This window comes from Manacus candei, unplaced genomic scaffold, assembly GCF_025592945.1.
Source record: "Manacus candei isolate 608988 ecotype Guabito, Panama unplaced genomic scaffold, ASM2559294v1 h1tg000015l, whole genome shotgun sequence".
Classification (NCBI taxonomy): Eukaryota; Metazoa; Chordata; class Aves; order Passeriformes; family Pipridae; genus Manacus; species Manacus candei.
The window spans coordinates 5,401,761-5,423,353 of record NW_026138063.1 but is presented as its reverse complement, the minus strand read 5'-3'; positions in this window follow the sequence as shown (position 1 = coordinate 5,423,353).

The window sequence follows — 21,593 nt, the reverse complement described above, 5'->3', positions numbered from 1 at the left end:
AAGTGAATAGGTCTTTGGAAGTAAACTTGGAAGTACTGAAAGTGCCTCCATTTCTTTGGTGAAATATCAAGAAAATGAACTCCCATTGATATCAAAAGAAAACTGTTATTGATAAGGCATTAGGAGCAATTTTATAATTCTGCTTTGTTTTTAGTAAAGACCTATGGTATTTCTCTTCAAATAACTCTGAAATTCAGTATATGCTTGATTACAGGGGACATAAAAGACGGGTGATCAAGAAAACTTTCAGCAGTTGTTCCTGCTTGACTTGCAATATAAAGGGCAAGGAGCCTGATTTTATAGACCCTAAAATATAAAAAGGACTCAAAATCCAATATACAGCTTTTTGTTGTTGTTTGCTTCAATAAATCTACATTTTATCTTCTCTGCGGGGCACAAGTTTATCTTCCAAACAACGTCCATTTTGAAGATGCACTCATCAGCACTGCAGTATAATTTTTCTGAGAAGTGCTGCAGGATTTCTGACTCCTATAGAGTAGGAGTAAGAGAATAATGTAAAGATTAGAGCTTAAAACATAAGTACGGGACAGTATATGTGCCCTCACCTTCTGTAAAAGGCAGTGCTTTAGTATACAGATGAACTGCTAGAAAATGCACAGCCTTACTCAAATCTATAAGAAAAGCTTCAATATCATGCAGGAGTATATTCATAAGGCACTCCAGGAGCAGGCAGATATGCCTGATTCTGAAACTACATGTAGCCAGTCACCTGTAATTTATAATCTTTCACCGAGTCGTAGTTTTGCATCTCTGTATAACTTTCCTCAAATCAAAACCCTAGTTCATCATACTGCACATTACCACTAGGACCCATTACCACAGCTTGAGCCTTTATTAAGGTATCAATATTCTTCCCAGCACTCTTTGCTCCAGAATCCCCAATTAAATTACTGCTTTAATTGTCTGCTGTCACTGACAGATAGGTAAGTGCGTGTGCCTAGTGCACAGCAGCCACTGAAGGTACTTGCCTTAGTGCAGAATTACAGAACAGATTTAAATGCTCTCTCTTTACACATAAGAAATGGTTATAAATCATTGCTTCAACACAGCCTGCTCCAAAAGCTGGGTTTGGGGATTTTTTTCCCCCCTCTTTCAAGCTATGATTCATACTTGCACTTGCCACTGGCCTGATTTAAGAGTTATGGTCCTTTCTGCTTTCCAATCCTTAACAATGTTCTGAGAGTGCTAATACTCACAATCGGTATTTCTCTTAAAATTGAGGGACTTTTAAAGTAATTGTCTGTATTTTGTGTGCCTGGGAATCCTTTCTATATTTTAATGAACGTTCAGGAATGAGGAAAAGGATTGGCATTGACACATTGTAGTTAAGTTAGAAAACCAAATTCTCTAAATTTTCTGGTAACTAACACTATATTCACCTGGGCTAAACCTCACTCTGTTGCATGCAGAGCAAGACCAACCCAAAATGATTTGGAGTAATGACATCCACCTGCACGTGGTTAAAAGTGACAGTGCCTCCAGCCACACAATATCCCTCTTATTCTGTTTTGATTGTTTTATACCAGATCAGAGATTTAAACTGTGCTGAAGTGGTTTATGGTTCTAGCTAAGTTAAGAACTGACATTTTAATGGCACATTTGAGGAATTTATATAGACAAGTCATATGACCCTAATGTGATATCTTCAGTGTAGCCCGGAGTAATTCAGCCCAGACCCCAAGGGGTCAGACAAAATCGTAACTCTCTTTAGTCTTTAAGCCATTAAAATTCAGCTAGACTGCAAAGTTGACAGCTGTTTACTGTAAGGTTACCTCCTGCCTGCCAAATAATAGGACTGCTGTTGGCACCTTTCCACCCTCTCAGTTGAGAAAAGGCTTCCTCATAGTCAGAATGGAGCTGAAATGTTGCGTTCCTCAAGCCGAGAAGGTGTGGATCTTTAAACAGGCTTAAGCAAGATTGAGCTGGTTCATTACCTTACCTCAGTTCTTTTCAAAGTAAATGTTATTACAACATTTGAGGGAAATATAAACTCCAAACTGGAATTCTGCCTAGTAATGCCAGCAGACCCACAGAAAGGTTAAAAGTAATGGCACAAGCTCTTCCAGAGCCTCCCAGCTCACATCTTTCTCAGGATACCCACATTGCTGTGGGAGAGAAAACCAGGCTTCCTGCCTTGCTCCCTTAGCTATAAATGAAAAGAAATACTTTCCTCTTTGCTACATGGAAAAAAAAAAAAAGCCATAATTTTGTACCATCAGCTGCCAAGAAGATGCATATTAATTATTAAAAAAAATAAAGACAAAATTTTTGTCGAGGTCAAGAAACAGTGCAGAAAGGTCAGCAAAATCCTCTCATTACAGCCCCAGTCCCCATTCCTCACAATTTTGTAATTCTGTGTTTTACTGTTCCTAAAACCACTCTCAAGACTGTAGAAAACATTTTGCATTATAACAGCATTAGCTAAAAATAGGGTAGGGAATACAACAATTCCTTATCCTTTTTAGCTTCCTAACTCTCCTGTGCGCTCTCTCTGCAAGCCCATGAGTTTTCACTCCCTGCCACAAAGCTTGGGCACCTCACCAAAGAGGACTAACCCTCCTGATTTTCCTTTGTAGTCAAAATCACATGGCCAAAGGTACAATTTAGAACCACTCAGAACACGTGCAAGCAAAAGAAACCATCCATTTTTCAGCCATTCTACTTCTAGAAAGTTACATAAAAGGATAAACAGACACGTTCTTCCTTTCATTCTACTTTAAACAAAAATAAAGAGATAACTATTAAGTTCTCTCAAAAACATAGTGTAGCTACCTACCTGCATCAGCAGAATTGGGCTTTGAATCCTCACGAGAGCTGACAGTTCACCACCCCAGCTGGCTCTGCTCCCCAGCCTTGAGGAAAGGTGGAGCCCCCAAACCACCTCCCCTTTTAATAATTTCTGTTAATCAGCTCTAAATAGCTTTTCATGCACCTGCCTTGCTTGGGTCTTAGGCTCTATGTAAGCGACCCCAAGTCCCAAACTCAGTGTGGGAGTTGGCTGTGGTGAGCAGCAACTGCTGTGTGGGTGTTTCAGGAGCTGGCTGGGAGGCAGCTTACTGATACTTGTAGTTTTTAAGTCATTTGATACTTCTGAAAATCTTATCTAAGTGCTTTGAACACCAGCAAATGTCAGCAAAACCAGAATGCAGTAAAGATACTCCCTGTGGACACAAAAAGCCCTTTTCTGAGTGGGTCATTTGGGAAGTGTTTTCACCTTAAAATGAGCTGCAGAGCAGACATTTGTACAGTCATATGGAAGCACCAAGCCCAGATGTAGTGCTGGAGTTAGGGCAGGTCTAACACCCCGGGCTGCACAGGAGCTGGCTGAAGACAGTAGCCCTAAGTGCTGTATGCCATCACATCCCTCTCCATCTCATCTAGTGAATTTTACTAGTCTGGGCTGGTACTCTCATTCTCTTCAGCATCCATCAATGGTTGGCTGTTGTGTTCCCCAAAAAAGCAATCTGCACCTTTAACAGGCATTAGGATCAACTGTAACTCCCATTTATTTTACTCGTCTCATTATTATTTACCATGCTTTCTTTGGCTTTTGTGTTGTTAGTTCCTCTGTTTTGCACGACTAAGATGGATGTTGAATTCTTAGCAAATGGGACTGTTCAACAGATGGCTGTTCAGTTCATGCTCTATTGGATTGATTATTTGGTCTTTTTATGATTAGATTTTTTTTCTGGTGCTTTGTATTATTTTAATGAATCCTTATTAATGGATGAGGCTAAACAAAAAAGGTTTTCCTCAAGTGTAACAACTTTAAACAGTTAAGAGCAGGACTTCTCATATAATAGCAGTTAAAGCCATTTTGGTCTGAAAAACCATCTTCAGACTCTGCTTGTGCATATGAAGGAAATTGTTTTGAATGCCATTATTTTTAAACACTTGATTAATTTTCTTCAAACCAAGATTATTTCCTTCCTCTAATGAGCATTATAAAACCTGTCAGGTCTGAGGCTTCTATCTTTAGTCATTTGTTGGAATTATGCAAGTCCAGAATTTAAAATAGAACATATGGAGCCTCCTGACTCGGTTCAAAAATGGCAGAACTAATTCCATAGAAAGATTTCTCAGAAAAAGCTGACTTTGAAGCCAAGTGGATCATGGAAAATTTTAGCAAAAAGTATATTTTGAGAAGGTATGGGTTGCTTAAAATGCTGTGTTGCATCTTAATCTTAACTTTAGCATTCGCTATCAGGAATGCTATAATAACATTATAATTATCTATAATATCAGAGAATTTTCTGTTCATCCTACTTAAAGGTAATACAGTGTGAGTCACTAAAAATTATGAAACTGAATTGCCATTTTAATTTCAGGATATCATTGCCTCAACTTGCACAACCCAGATACACCTAGCTAGGAAGCAAGTTTTCTTACATATCAATTTATATACGTGTATATATTTACAGATATATATTTTTTTTTGAAAAAGAGACTTGATAAAATTTAACAGCCCTGATCCTTTGGGCTCTGTGGTGCTGGACACTGAGGTAAAGTTACTCTGCAATGCTTCTAATCCCATCTGTTATTTCTCTCTCTGCTTCTTGGCAATTTTTCTGGCTGACAACTCGGCGGTGAAGGTCTGAATCCAGCGATCTGAGTGGGTGATATCTATCAATCTTGTGCCACACGTATGCAACATTGCTAGGCAACAGGTAGCAGCACGACACCCACATTCTGCAATTTCCTTTTGGTGACTGAGACTTTTACTATATTAATTATACTGAACTTTGTTTCATGTATTTCAGGCATTAACTTCTATGGAAAATATTTTTAAAAACTCTTTGAGCTAAGATTACTTTCTGCTGTGTATTGAATGAGCAAATATTGGCAACTGATAAAATCATCATTCTAACAATTGCTAGATATGAATGTGGTGCACGAAGGCTTCTAAAATTGCAGATAAGTGGGATATCAGATTATTTTGTGTTGAAGATAACTATGCTACAAGGAAAAATTTTTGCAAGGCCTTCAAAACATAAAAGACATAAAAAGTGAGAGGATAACTAGGGAGGAAGTTCCTTTATTCTCTACTTGCTTTCTCTACTCTATTTTTTTTTTTTTTTTTTTTGCTGTCTCCTCTTTTTCAGTGGTTAGGAGGCTACAGAGGGACTAAGCTTCAAATTTACTTTCGTGCCCCACCACAGGCTTTGTGTGTGACCATGGGCAGATGAGGGTGTGTTGTATTACAGAGGGAAGGCAAGTGAGCTGCACTCACTGTACTCCTCTTGAATTAGCCAAGCTTAGGAAAAATAGCCAGCCCTTCAGCATTATTGCACCCTTGCAGGTAATGTATTTTTCTATGGATCTGGGATTTCTCAAAGATGTGTTCCACAGTTATTCAAGCTGCAATAAACTGGGTCATTCTACACATTTAATTTTGAAATAATTTGCCTGTCCTTTCTGAATACACAAAGGAAATGCCTGAAATGTACTCAAATGGAGCTGGGCTATTTGTTGTAAAGTACTTGTGTTAGCCACTGATGAGTAATAGTAAGTTCAGCTTTAGTTCACACCCTCTGAGAAACCAGGCAAATCAAATTAACAGTAGCAGCATACTCGTACTCAAAGTTTTGCCAGCAGACAAAACATTATTCAGGGCAACCCTTGAATTACAACCCAAACTGCATTTGTAGCAAGACAAAGCTCTTTGAAGGTGTATTCAATTGATCAAGAGTGATTGTGAGCAGTCAAATTACCATTATGTGCAGAACTACCACTGGTTTCTATGTCTTGGCTAAACGTGAGTAGGTCAATATCATTTATGAGAACTTGAACGTAACCTTAATCAACTTGGGCTTTGGGTTCTCACCTGTATCACTTGACTTCCCACATTGTTTGTGAGTTGCTCATAACCTGTATGTGCAGGAACTTGTGGTTCCTTGACATATGCAAATGCTATATCAAGGAAAATAATTCCTTAACAGCAGCTTAGCTTTTTGCTGTACTAAAATAAGTGGAAAGTAGGAAGAACTCTCTAAATCTTTAGGTGTTTTTTGTGAACAAGTACATTTATATGGTGTATATTGTAATGCAAACATTTTTGTAAATGACACCTCTTTTAAGTGTGTCCATGGAATCTGAGTCAGCACCATTTATTATACAGACATGACCCACAGTTGCATGTCTGTCTGAGAAGTATTTGCTGCGATTACTCTACCAGGTTTTATGTTCAGGTTATATCTATGACTGGAATGCACTTTCTGTTCAGAAATTTTATCTGTATACGAAGGGAATAACTTCAAGAATTTGAAATGAATAAAGAATTTCTTCTTTTCTCCTGCAGCTGGTCCTCTCCTGACATTGGCTCAACATTGCAAAGGGAAGCAAATTCCAAAGCTGAACCACAGACCTAAAGATACGAAAACTGTTGTACTTAGCTGTGAGGTATCCCAGGAGGGAAAGATGAGAACAGTTGCTTCAGAAGATGTTTTCCCTCTCTATTTAAACTTTAAAAATCAATGCTGGGATAGTACCAGATGGGCAGCTTTTTTTGAACCATTACGTTTTCCAAGATGATGGGTGGATTCCAGAAGGAAAGTCCCAGTGCTCAGAGCAGCAGGTCAGGGGACACTCTGTATCTCCTTTGCTGGATGAGGTGTAGTGTGAGACACCTGTTACATGTCCAGCTGTGATTAATGAGGCTGGAGAACAAGCTCTTCAGTTACCAAACACACCTTAACACTGAGTCCCACTGGCCTGGCGGGAAGAATGCAGGCTGACAAGCACACGTGAAAATCTGGATGGGTTTTTGATTAGGTTGTTCCCTGTTGCTGCACAGCTTTGTGCCAGACACGAGCCCAGCGAGAGCAGAAAACTCTGCCATGTCTGCAAATACTTGATAGTCAAATAAGAGCACGACTTGGAGATACAGAATTTATCACTTAAAAATACTGTCGTTTAACCAACAGGGTGGTTTCAGTTGCCCTGTTAGTATTTGGATTTTTGTAATTTCTGCTAAGAATTTAGCAGGAAACATCAAAAGCTTTAGGTTGGAGAATTCCTAAGCAGGGATATGTTTAATACAATTACAGATGTATTTGTAGAAGATGCAGAACTTGCTGTAGGAACTAATAATTTAATTAGATTCTGGTTTTTGTGATTCATATGCCTTATATTCTGAGTACTATATTAAAAAATAAATACAAGTTAATTTTTCATAGGACGTTGCTTTGTTCTGCTATACAAGCAAAGAGTTGATTACACGGAAGGCACAGCTTTGATTGGTTGTAAAAATTAGGACCTCATTGTACTGTGAAAGAGCTTTCAAATACAGCTAGAGAAAACAGACTGCATATACATAAATACATAAAATCCCCAGGGAAATATTAACACCATATTTAGGAATTTTATGTTGAATCTCACAAATCATATGAAATCTTGAATAGCAGTAGCTTAAACAGAAAGAAAAAAATGCTCTTCATAAACTATTTATAATACATATTTCTGAAAATGTCAGCTTTCACTTTTGCACCAAGATTTAATGCAACCGGCATGAGAGTTTTAAGTAGAGTCTCCCTCCTGTCTCTGGGCTACGTACTGTGATCAGCAGAAGTGCTGGCTTTATCATTTTCACAGACATGATGCAGCAGTAGTTCTGTGGCAGTAGTTCTGTGGCAGTCAGTGAAATTACACCAGTGAAACTAAGAGAATCAGGCCCATGTTTATTAAGTAGAACAAAAATATTTCTTTACAGGCTCAAGAGATGTTTAATACATGTCTGGATGTATCTAATATTCAGGGAAAACCAGTTTTCTCCTGGATTGACTGTATAATTTAAAATGAATATGCCCTGGGTATCTCCAAAACCTAATGTAGAGCAAGTTCCCTGTATTTGTGGATACCATGAAGGTCAAAGGGGTTTTATAGACTTTGTTTCCTTATTTAAACAGTGCTACAGTGATCAAATTCTACTCATTGTTAAAACCCTGTACCTACCTGCAACTAGGCAAAACCCTTATAATTTGCAATAAATACAGTGGCAGTGTGTCATAAATCTGGGTATATAGAAATTTAAGACCTGGAGATCTAAGGGGAAAAAAAAAGAATTCTTTGGCAGAGAAGACAATGTCTGTATAGATTTTCTATACAAATCAAAATCACTCCCCCTCCAATTGCCTCTAGAAAGCACAAAGAATGTTACACACCCCACCTATTGCAAACAGGCAGTAATATTTGTTATAGTCTTGTGGAACCATTTCCACCGAAATTGGTGTCTCTGCAGAACCCCAGCTGCTGGTTTTTGTGCCAGGGAAGAAAGAGACGTGTAGCAAGTGAGCTGTAAAACCACACACGTGGTGAAACAATGCACTGACTTGTTCAGCAGAGCACTGGGAGGAAACCATCACGAGGAGGCCACAACTGGGCCCCTCCTGCCATGGAATAACTTCACTGAGTTGTAAACCTGCCATGCCTGGGGAAGCAGAGAGACCAGAGGCATGTTCATTTCATAGAAATCTTGCTTTGTGAAGTGCCTGTCAATGCTGCAGCTGGAACCCGCCCAAGCCAGGATGGTTTCATGCTTCAGGAGAGGTGGACACAAAGGTGCAGTTTCACAAGAAAAGAGCAGTATGACAAAGCTGCTCCTTACTGTCTGAGAGGTTGTATCAACTGGAAATATTTCTTCCAGCAAGTGTCAGGAGTTTTTATTTTACTAGAAAGTTCAATGGGACTTAGTATGCTTATGTGCATGATTAACTTGTCTTCGTTTTCAATTTTCAGATAATCTGAGAACTATATGTTTATAAAATTTAAAACACCAGAAGTGCCTCATCACTCAGAAGACATCAACATCTAAAGCAGCTTGGCCTTTGTTTGCCCTGAATCTTTTTTCATTCTTTACTCCTCATCAGGATGGACAGAGAACACCATCAGATTGCAGAGGTGACATTTTGCTAATGCTCAAAGCAGCTGACAAAAAAAAGAGGCAATATAGGTACGTATTGGACTTATGGGGATTTTTTTTCCTGGTGCTGTTTGGCTGGTTCAGCTTCACAGACTGATGATTTTCTATCTGCTTTTAAAAAGCTAGAATTATCTTGAAGCTATTTAGCCATTGCATTTCCTCAGCACATGTACGCATACACAGATAATACAACAAGCAGACAATGAAAAGAATAACGCAGCTTGATTTCTTATTTCTGTTGTTGAATTGTTTCAAGTTGTCTTCGTGGGGGAAGATGTGTTTCTAATAGTTTCAGTTGGAATATACAAAGCTGATGATGTACAATGCTAATGTACAAAACAGATTTCCTATTACAAGGAGCCTTAGACAATAAACATATAATGAGTCCGCGAGTAATTTCTCACTGAAAGTTAATGGTTCCAGAAACCTTGACCTCAGTGTGGGATTTGCTTTATCAAGATGGCCAAAGCCATCACAAGTACATAAATTGAAAAAGGGCAAAATTACTATATCAGTAAGTTCAGAAAACTATTTAGACTAGTGAATGCAATCTACAGTGAGATCAGCCAAGGTTAGCACCAGATGTTTCTTGTCCCACATGCCACAGCTTGATTGTATTGTAATTAATTCAGCTGAGAAGTCTCTGCAAGAACTGAGTTTTCAGCACAATTTCAAGCTTGGTTTCAAATACCAGAAATCATTTCTTATTTCTTAAAACATCCTGGAAAAATGTGAAGCTCTGCAGTTAGAGCGTGCCAAAAAGTACTTATAAAAATTGCATTTAAAGAGCATTAAAGAAGTATTCTCAAAGTAGTCATGATTACCACTAGACCTCTGAGGCTCAGAGCATTAGGTATGTATTGCACAAAGGCTTAGGGCCTTATTCAGCAAACTATTTGCCCCAGACCATACTGCAAGTTCAGAGGTACAACAGAATTTTGAACTTGGGTTTCTGCACCAAACCATAGTAGTCTTTATCCGGTTTGCCACCCATAACATGAACAAAAAAAAAAATCAATATTCTCCAAAGTATTTTACAGCTCATCCTCCATCCTTTTATGGCATATCAAACCAAAGACCAACTATATTCTTGCTGGGAAAAAAGATGCTTGTAGTTATTTAAAGTTTGAGGTCCATTTAAAAGTGAATTTCATTAAAGTCAGATACAGGCATGAAGTTAAGACATAAATAAAACAGAACATACTATATCATAATATACCAGTTTATTTTGCTGCAATATTTACAGAAAGAACACATTGAAATGCACTTCCAAAGTACTTTAAACCTAATCCTGGAATACATGCCTGAGACAAAATGGCATATGTTAGAAATTATTGTTTTGGTTTTCAGAAGTATTGACCACTTCAAGCCTATATTTAACTTCAGGTAGGATTTTGTTCAGCATGTCTGAAAATTGGGCTCTAAATTAAAGATAAGTGTTTTTACCTAGGTAACATTCCTGTAAGTACCACCCACAAATTATAAAGTGATAGATCTACCCCTAGGAAAATTGTCTTTTGGATTATTTTAAGATAAAAACACAGACCAGTGTCAGCCATCTTACAAGCTACATACTAATGCAAGGAGTGGAAGGAAAGATTTATTTGCAATCTTCTAATTGACCTCAGTGGAACTGGGCCTGAACAGATTAAAACATTTATGAAAAGCAGTTATGGAGCATGAAGAGTACCCAGTCTAAAACATTAATGTCTAGGTGATATTAAAAGTAATTTGTTTAAAAATTTCAGGGAGGGGAGGAGCAAGATCCCGGTTGCATTGAGGACTAAATTCCTTCAACTTCGTATTGTTCTTTTTTAATTATTATTTTTTTAAATAGTTGCAGAGACAGAAGTTGATGTTTTTCCTTGGGCTTCTCTTTCCTCAGCATTGACCAAAGTGTTAGTGATACTCCTTGCTTTCACCTCAGTCCTGTATTATCCTGATTTTTAGACTAATGTGCCAACATATCACGGCTTCATCCTTTCTCAGGAATGACATAGGCAGTTAAAGGCATTAAAACAAATAGGCCTCCAAAATCAATGTGTTTTGCAGGAAGTAAGCGTGGGGGTATCCAAAGCCAGAGGGTGTGTTCAGAACAGGGGAATTCAATTCCAGGGTGTCACGAAGTGTTCTTCATCACCACAGCATGGCAGAAACCTGTTCTTAATGCTCTGATAGATGCTCTAAATACGCCACTTACTCAGAGTTATTGGATATGGGAACATGCAAATCTACCAATAGTGCAAGAGCTTTTGCTTTATGAAGGGCACAGCTACCAGAGGTAACTGCCTCCCTAAGGGTTTAACAGGAGCTTTTCAGATAGTTCCCAGTCCAAACATAAGCTGCTGTTATTGTATGATCTGCAGCTAACAAGGGCCTGCACAGAAATCCCCTGGCAAAAGTGGAGCCAGTTAGGAATGGGAAATTCTGGGTTGCAAAATCAAAGTGAACAAACAGATTGGTAGGAAACATCTGTGACCTTCCCTGTCCAGTACATCTTTTCTCCAGTTCCCAAATCACTGACTTCTCCTGTGGTCCTTTACAATTTCTTTCCAGAACCTTCCAAAATGAACAATGGCCATGTGCACATTGGCCTCTGAACACATGGATGTTGTGCTGCATCTCTTCCAAGGGGGTTGGAAGAGCTGAGTAGTCATCCTAGAGCTACAAAAGACATACATTCAACAACTAATGTAGCAGCCCAGAAGAGACCTGCATGAACATGTGATGCCAATGCTTATTTTTCTCTCAGAGGGATGTAGCAGCCACATGACCGAGTCACCTCACCAAGGACAGTGACTGCTCCCACCCAAAGGCTGCCCATACTGGAAGTCACTGCCTCACTGTCCGAGCCTCTCTCCAAAGCTCTCTGTTGCCTACCTTTGGCTACCTGCAATTTCACTATGGAATTATTCAAGACAAAGCATTTTGGAGATGAAAAGCCAAAAAAATTTTGAATTGAGAATTTTGTTTCAATGTCTGGAAAGGTGTGGTCTCAATACCTTGCGTCCTTGTATTTAATTTTTGCCTCCTGCTTGGGCTACATCTTACAGAGACAACTGCAGCCTGTTGCTCAGACAAATCAAATTTTAATCAAACACAACTAGTTTCTTTTCTTGTTTATTTTTCAGGAAAAAAAAAAGAAAGGAAGAAGATATTTCTTGCAGGGATACATATTTTTAGGGAAGAAGCAAAGTCTCCACTAAAATGTACCTGACGAATATTTTTCAAGTAGGCCTACTTTTTATTTTTTAAGGTCTATTCCTAGTGAGGAATCTTTGATGTAGTCAACAAGACTCTTCTTCTGCCAGAAAACCTATTGATTTATATCCAAATAGAGAGCAGAGGAAAAAAATCCACTCTTGTATGTCACCGGATTCTTAATCTATTTTATGAGCCCTAAACACTACAACTCTTTGCACTGTAGAAATTTCAAAAGATCCAGAAACTCCATTTTTATTCCTTCTGTGACTTTTTTAAACCTGAAGTTTTACTTTTCATGAGTATTTTTAACCAGTACAAACCTTTTTAGGCTATTTCTTACATCTATGCTCTGTCAAGGAAGAAAGAAGAAATCCTGTGAATCAGATCCCCTGTGCATAATCACACAACTCTACGAACTAAGCGCATCCATAAAAAGCATTCAGCTCTAACATTGCTGTATAGGGAATGCTTAGCCTTAAAAATTATGCTGTTTGGACTAGCAACTTCGAATACCTGTTGTGAGCAATCCATCTGTACTTGTACTTTTTATTTTCTTTTTTTAGCATAAATCAGGGGATATGAGAAACATGACAGTGTCTATAATAAACCTACTGATTACTTCACCTTTTGTAATTCTTACTTCTTTTTTTGTTTCACATTTCTTCTGTACTAAGATACAGACAGTTAAAATGTTTTTAAAAATTGATCAGATCTCAATTGCCAGCCAGGAAGTTTACAGTAGTAACTTTAACCAAGTTTACAATGAGCTTCGTATTTGTTACCCTTTATAGAGCCAGTGCCCAGCACAAACATTGCAGCTTGGGAGGGCTGAATTTGCCACTTACCCTGTGAGGACTCATTTACAGCACAGATTTGCCATCTTCATTTTTAGCCAGAGCCACAGCCAAGCCTGAGGACTCACCATGCAGATGAAGGGGTGGTGGCTGGGGATGAGGGATCATGGGCATGTAGACATGATGGGGACACTGGGAAATAAGGTCTTCTGGTCACCCCAAAGGAAACCTACATCTCACCCTTGTTGCCTTCACACTTAAGAGGGTGGGGACTACTGAGGGAGCAGCTTCTCATTTGTTTCACCTCACACCAATTTACAGTCCAATCTCAGCATTTTCCAGAGACTACAATGGGTTTCTTCCAGTAATCCCTCTCCCACCCGATCAAAATCCCTTGTTTCTTTCCATCACGTAAAAACAATCTCTTTACATCCCAGCCATCCCCACTCAGGGGTCTCATTCGGCAACAGGGATCAGTTTAGACCCTTGTCTCAGCTACTCTCCAGTCTCTCTATCCTGAGGCTTTTTTCCTCTCCTGTTAGTCTTCTAAGTTTGATAAATGAAAAATGAATGAAAAAACAGCTTTAAAGATTTAAGGGGAGAAAAGCCTTCTCCTTTTTTATTCTAATTTTGTTTCTCTTTTGCATCTTTCTTTCAGTCCCATTTCATTGTGGCTACAGCTTTTTTTTTTCTTTCTTTTTTTGAGGAAAAAGCCTTAATTACTGTTTGTCTGCATCTCCCTGGATCCTATCTCCCACTTACTGCACCATCAACAACCATGCTAGGAAATCACACAGGGGAGAGACACTGGGAATGCTCCAGCTGCAGGGAAAGGTTCAATTGGAGCTTGCACACTATTAGACACCAGAGAGCCCAGCTATACAGGCTCAGGAAATTCACTTTCATTAGCTCTACTCATCATCCAACTACACATTTCACATTCCTATCATCTTCCCTTATTTCTCTATTCCCTCCTCAGATCTCCAATGCTTCTCCCCTCTTACTGAATCCCGAGGCATTACCATTATGCTTCTTTCCCCCTTTTGTTGCTTTAGCCCTGCTGTGCTTTTCCCCACAGTGTTTTGCTCTGCCTTTGGAGCAGGCAGATCAGCAAGCATGGAGAGGATGCAGTGATTCATCCCTCTAGCTTTCACCTCAACTGTACAGCTACAGCAGGGAAATTTAGATGTCATATCTAAGTTGCACCTGGGGAAGCAAATTTGCAGAGGAAGCAATAGGGCTGAAGCTACTGGGGGAAAACAAAACAAAAAAAAAATCACCTGTCTTGAAAGTAAATTTATTCATTTATCTGCAAAGTAACTTTTTTTAACAATATGGCACATCTTTTCTGTTTTGAGATTTTGTATCTTAGTTTACTTGATTAATTGTGCTGATTTCACTTTGTGTTTCTTATTCATTTGTTTCCTTCTGGTTGTGAGATTCTTTAGTCCTCAGGAATGCTTTGCACTGGGGTGGGACTGCTGTCTGGGATGTTTATGCCGTTTTCTACTCTATTCTGAAGTGTTTGTTGAACCCTTGCAGTGTTCCAAGTTGTAGACATAACTCCAGCATGTTTTCCTTCATCAGCTCTGTGTTGTGGCCTTCACTTACAAGGTTTATTTGCCTGAGTTAGAGGCAGAAGAGACTTCATATTTTACTGCATTTTTTAAATGTATTTGCAGAATTTCTGTAGAAATTAAATTTATTAAGTTGCTCTGACTCAAGTGTGTTCAGCAGTTTAGTCTCTTGACAGATGAATAAGGACCTTAAAACTCTTTTCTAAACCTATTTTAGGATTATTTTTTTTTAATAATGTACATTAGTGGAGCTCAAGTCCTGATGAGCATGAATATACTTTCTCAATTGGTCTGGGAAGAAACCTCTACTTACACTCACTGGTTTGAAATCTAAGTGGTACCAGAAGGGTTGTGGGGATATAGATATTCCCTTCTGGCATTATATACAAATAAGGCATCTTCCAGCAGGTTCATTTTTTTCTATTTTCCAAATATTGGGCTGAAAGTATTCCCAAGGAGGTGAGAGCTGAGCTGGAATTACTGAGCTGGGGCAGCCTGGAAAGCATTTAGGACCGACTGCCTCAGGGACAGACATGCAATCTGAGTGTGCTCATTCTCCTGTTCTTCCAGGAAGCTCAAGGGCTTGGACTGAGCCAGTGGTTCACTTCCCCAATGCTTCCCTGGTGGAGACATCCCCTGAGACCCCCTGAGGTGAGTACAGTTGTGCTGAGCTGGCTCAGGACCATTTTTAAACGGGACTCAGGGAAGGCAACTGCAGTAACCCTGGAAGGGAGAAGCTGCTCTGCCGTGGGTCTCCTGCCTTCCCCGAGGAGGGTTCATTCCTCTGTGCCTCATTTCCACATCCCCATTTTACCTCAAAGGAGACTTCTTTCCTCTGCTTGGTCTACTTAAAAACGTCTGCTACAATGAATATGTAGCACTATAATAGGAACTTGATCTGAGATGGCACTATTTAGTTTTATTGTAATAATAGTAATAAGTGTATTAAGCACAAACAATGTGTTCCATGAAGAAATAGATATGTTTAACTGGATTCTCTGTGAATGGACACCCATTCTTGTTCAGATCACAAGAGGCATCTCAGATGGTACTTTGAGAGATGATAGAATACCTGTCATCCTGATACCAGGATAAAGTAGAGAAGGAACATTAGATTTCCACTCCAGGCCTGTGAAAAGATATATTTTTTTTCAGATACTTGGATTTTATTTCATTATGTTTCCTTTTCTTCATTTAATTTAATAATATGTTTCAAATCTATTTATCCAAATGCATCTGTTTTATACTTGGGGAAATACAATCTGAAAAGAAAATGTAACTTTTTTCCAGTAAAGTTAAAAGAATGAAAGGCAACTAATTTTAACATATTGCCACTTAACGTCATCTTGTTTGCTGATAAAATACATGGTAAAGCATTTTCAGAAATCAATTCTTGAAACAAAACAGAGCTTTCCTGGCTAATGAATGGAGATACATTTATTTATTTATAGGGCATTCATCATTCTAAATCCTTTGTGTTTCACAAATATTAGTAACTTAATCCATGCAGCACTGAAAAAAAGGGAAGTCTTATTACCTCCATGAGGCACAGAAATCACATGATCTGCCCACACTCACCAGAAAGATGCATGAAAAGTATAATTAGAATGGAAAAAAAAAGTTACTCTTATTGCAGTACTTAACCAGTAAAAACCTCCCTCTGTCATCCAATACTGCTAACCTGGAACATTAAACATCCTCAGGGAGGCAAACAGGACTATCTAACTAGATAAAAAGGGTATTTCTTTTTCACAAAAACATTCTTTGACTTCTTTCCTTTTATTTTCTGAGCCTCCACATGATACATGAGTTATATTTCCAAGCTTTTTCCTGCAGACATGAGGACTAGAGAAATTATTTTAAAATATCACTGAGATTGTCCTCTAATTGCATGCTCTCTAGAAGCTGAGTTGTAAGCAGCCTGCTAAATGAGAGGAGACTTTCTGTACTTCAGCGTGGCCATAGCACTCATTCGGTACTTGCACTGTTTTCAGGAATCATAAAATTGTTTCACATTACATTAGGATCAATAAATTGAATATTTGAATAGATATGTTCCCTTTATGATGCCTAGTCCTTAAAAGGTCATTAGTTTTATCTGTGCAAAGTGGTAGTATTGACAGGATATCCATACCTAAACTTGCAAAATTATTTAGGAAACAGGGAAATGCTGTGGTAATACTGATCACTGACAAACTTTTATGGGTAATCTCCAGACACATGTAAAAATTAGCCTTTTAAAGTGTTTTGCATCTATGCTCTAACAAAGTCATTAGGGCTTTTACCAACCAATTCAAGTGGTAAGTGAGGCCAGCAATGAGGAAATTCTGCGTATCATTACTGTTTTGAAAGAACATGCGGAAAATTCAATGCAAAATGTTTTGCTGAATTCCATATTTCTTCCTTATAAATGCAAACTCTCACTCTGTGACTCCTTGTTTGCATGTTTAATGTTATGCAACTCTGTGAGGCTCCTCATTCCCATGGAATTCAGATGCTGCACATGTGCGTCTGCAGGGCCCTGACCGCGAGCAACACTTGCTCAATGTAATAACTACCAGTTGAAAAACAAAACAAAAATCAACTCTAATTGTGCCCATTTAAATTCAAACATTGAAAAATGGCTTAAATATGGTATTTCTGAATGTAAATTTTATAAAAAGTCTGAAGATTTTAGGACTCTGTTGGCTCTTTTTTCCCTCTGTAACGAGGCTATTACATGGCATGGCTCAGATTCATGTTGAAAATAATGCAGCTGCTCTTGCAGCTGCAGCAAGAATTCACAGAAGCCAGGATGCAAAGCAAGCCTTGCTCAAAGTCCTTGCCTTTAGCTTTCTGTTGTGGGTTTGTTTTTTCTCTTACTTATTTATTTGCTTAATTCCAGCATCCTCTGAAATGATGCCTTGCTGGGAATAACTGAGGGTTAAAGCTTTAATGGCCTTACTTAGCCTCACAAATGAAAAACCTGGAATTTACTGTCTTCTGCAAACCAGACTCTCTCTGACAGCAGCAAATGCTGGTTCGTTTGGGTTTTTTTTTCAAAATGAACAGTTCAGGTTTGGTCACCATTGATACAGTAACAGTCAAGAAGAAAACACAGCATTAAAAAGGAGGGTAGATACTTCGTGGTGAGGTGTGCAGGTGTACAGGAGCATCTTTGTGTTTCTGATCTTTAAAAAGACATTTATTCCTTTGGACTCTCACCTCAAAACGCAAGCCCCTGGGTTAACCTGGATTTTGGTAATCCCAAAGGTATTTGACACCATCCTCACCCCATTTCCTAACCTTCAGGTCTGGGGATGACAACTGACACCTTTTTGGTTCTTTCATGGACAGGTTGATATTAGATAAAAACAATTTTAAATAATTTTGAAACTAAGCTTTACACATAACTTAAAACCAACAGGAATAAATCACATCACTCAGTCTTTCATAGTCACCTTGTAAGGCCTTCAGAAAAATAGTTCCCGGGGAGATTTACAATAACAGGTGATCCAAAGAAGCAAAGCACCATCATTCACCTCCCAAATCTGAATTTGCTAATGCCTGTTAATTCAGTATATTCAGTTACTGGCCAAAAGTGACCTGTACTCAGCACACAAAAGCAGCTGTAAACCCCTGCTCCTCTTTAATTCTAAATTTCAGAGCTAAGAAAACACCTTGGAAGACCTCTGCTCATGGCAAAGTTCATAGCTCCGTGCTTGCATTCCATGTGTAGCCACACCAAACCCTTCAAGCTTCTCCTGGCAAAATCAGCTGGATAAAAGGTACTGATATAGTTCTCTTTCAACTGATGTAAGATGTTTGGTCACCTTAGTACCAGTTAGTATTCAGGTTGGAGTATCTTGCATCCACTGGAGCTTTGCAGAATTTTCTCAGGAAGGTCATAAAATGAAACACTAGAGTAGTATAACTTAAAGGTTACAAAAGCATGGGCTACAGAATCAGCATCAGTCTGTGACAGCACTGGCTTCAGTCCCAGTGTAGTTTATAGGAAATAAAGGCAGGAACCAAGCACACATTTAGTAAAATGAACAAAAACATGTTAGAATCAATGGCTGGATCTGAGTTTTGGGGGGGGGTTTTGTCAGTGGCTCAAAACCACCATGGGATTTCCCTTGTCTGTCACTGTTCTTACAGATTTGTGTCACTGCATACAGTCATGGCAAAGACCATGGTTTGATCACAAATCCTGAAGGAGAAATTTGTGCCTATAGAACTTGTGCAATGTACCTTTCTGCTCATCAAGGGAAGAAATATTTCCCTACTGTTCTTGTAGCACTTCAAGGTTAAAATTCATATTGACAAAAATAATGCAGCAGAGGTAATAAACATTCATAGGGATTAAAATAATTGCACAGAAGACAATTTCTGCACCGGAAAATGAAGACACCAAGCTAAAAGAAGAAATTAAAAGCAGAAGCCATGCTAAGAAACTAAAAGCTGTCAAAGCAAAAGAACTGCCTGGAATGTTAATCTGAGCTATTTTAGCCAGTCCTTTTTCAGAACCTTTTCTTTCCTGCTAACTTTTATGTTACATCTCTATTGCCTGTACAGAGTTGCTGAAATGAAGCTCTACCTGTCAGGAGCACTTTTCTGTGTGTGCTTTAGCTCCCAGATGTGAGTGGATTTGCTTCAGCTGCCATATTAAACCATTGCATGTCAAATTACAAAGCAATTAGGGTGAAATACATAGTTGTAATACACAGGTTAAAAAAAACCTCCAGAAACCCTAACTCTAAATTTTCTGGGTTTGTAATGATGACTTAGGAAATATTAAAATATCTCTTTAATTAGTATAATCCCCAAATTACTGACATGTGCTTCACCTGGTGTCACATAAGTATTTTATCTTTCCACCCTTCTCTTTTTTCTTCCTCACAGGCTTTTTTTTTGCCTAAGAATGTTTAAAGCTCATTATTTCACGCTGAGAGAAACGGAATAAGCATAACTTGAGTAACTGCTAAAACGACTAGTGAAATAAAGAGGTGGACAGGTAAACTGTCCAAATGCTTTATCCTATATTCTGACCCCTAATTTTTGCTTCATTCTGTCTAACATGACTGCAGAAAGACAGTCTATAAGACCAAAGCCCTGGGAGCTGTGCCATTAACAGAAAGCAGATGTGGTGGTATGAAGAAGGAGTCTAGAGGATGGATCAGCAATAGCTGCCACCACTGTGCTCTCAATCAGGAGCCAAAGAGGGATGGATGCACAGCTATGGCTAACTCGTTTAATATCTCTGCTTACCATCCCTGCATCTCAGGGGGACTCATCAGATTTAATTACATATCTAATGCGAAATTCAACCTCACCCTGTGAGTTATTGCACTTCCTCAATTCCTCTTACATTGTAGAAGCACGGCACTTCACAGGACTGGTCCTACCATGAAAGTTAATTAGTTTATGCCTGAACAGGGTTTTCAACATACAGATCATTCTGTATGACAAAGTAGAATTAGATAACAAACCAAGTTATTCAATTGAATTACGGAGCCATAAGAAAATTATTGTCTCTCATTTTTAATCAAGCAGGCTCCAAGCCAGATTAGTCCCTGATGATGATACTTTGGGTATTTCAACAGGTTTTATTGCCACCAGAAAAGTTTCTCCCTCCTTTTGTTCCTGTGCACACTACAGTTGTCATTGCTGTATATCTAATACACTCAATAAAGCCAGCTCCAGGTTGCAGGTGAGCCCCTACCTTTGGTGAATATTAACTGTTAAGACAGCTTGTTGAAGGTAACTAAAAAGCCTTGTTGGTTTAGAAACCAGCATCTCCACCTTGTTTCATTTTAAGTTTTTTATAAACATACTGTTTAACCATCGCTCACTGCAGAGATACCTGAGTTTAGAAACAGCTCTGAAAGTTGCAGAGAATTAAGCACCAGTAGTTCTGCATTTCTTTCCATGGCATCTGAGAATAGATGTGCAGAGGCTATAGATGTGCAGAGGATTTCATATGCATGAATGCTTCAGTGCCCTCCCACCAGTTATCAGACTCTTTATTAGCCTCCATAACCCAAGCAGAAGAATTTCACTACTACTTTTAAGGGTCACTTGAGTAGAAGCTTCAAGACAAATTGTGCTGCTAAGGTCATAGAAATCAGTAGTTAACTTGGCAAAAGAGAACTTAGTTTTGTTTGCTGAGCAATAGAGGGTGCATATTATTTGCGTGGTCCTCTTTGCAAAGATGAATTTCTGATCACAGGGACTCCTCTGCAGACAAAAGGTTCATCAGATTCCATTTTTCTGGACTCGCTAAAACCTTTGGGACAGGTCAGTGTTAATTTATACCACTGGAGGATCTGGACTAACTATAAAATTTCCCATTTCTCGTTTAGGCTCTGCTCTCCATGGACTCTTGCTGCATGTGCATCCTTCTTAGGAGAAGAGCAGTAGGGACTTGCTCTCTGCTCTGCTCTCTGCTCCCTTATTCCTTCACCCTGTATTGTACTCTGCTGGTTTTTACACTTTTTCTTCCATTTATTACTCTCACATTGGAAATCAGACACAACAGTCATAAAGAACAACAGCACCAAGGAAATAAAAGCCACAACAATGTAAGACAAGAAAAAGGAATCCCATTTAATGACCTCTATCTAGGGAGATTCCTCCTACAGGGAAGTGGAGCAACACAAAGGACATTCACAAAGAAAAGAGCCCTTCAGTCCACTAAAATTCCCTTTCCACCCTGATGTGATGGCCTTTTTAAACCTTTCCTTAGTTTCTCAGTGCCCTATTTGCAGACTTCCTTTTCTTCCCACTCTCATACCTTGCTTTTCTCCCTGTTGTTTCTTTTGGTGGATTTTTCTTTGGAGAGTTGTTGTGGTTTTTGTTATTACTAGAGAAAAAAATTATGTACACAAAGAAAGATAGTAGATTTCTTATTAAGTGTTCAATAAAAATATTGACTTAAGCTCTAGCACTGATTTGTCACAGAATCATAGAATGACCTGGATTGGAAGGGACCTTAAAGATCATTTCATTCCAATCCCCCTGCCAGGGACACCCTCCACTAGATCAGGTTGCTCAGAACTCCATCCAGCCTGCCCTTGAACACTTCCAGGGATGGGGCAT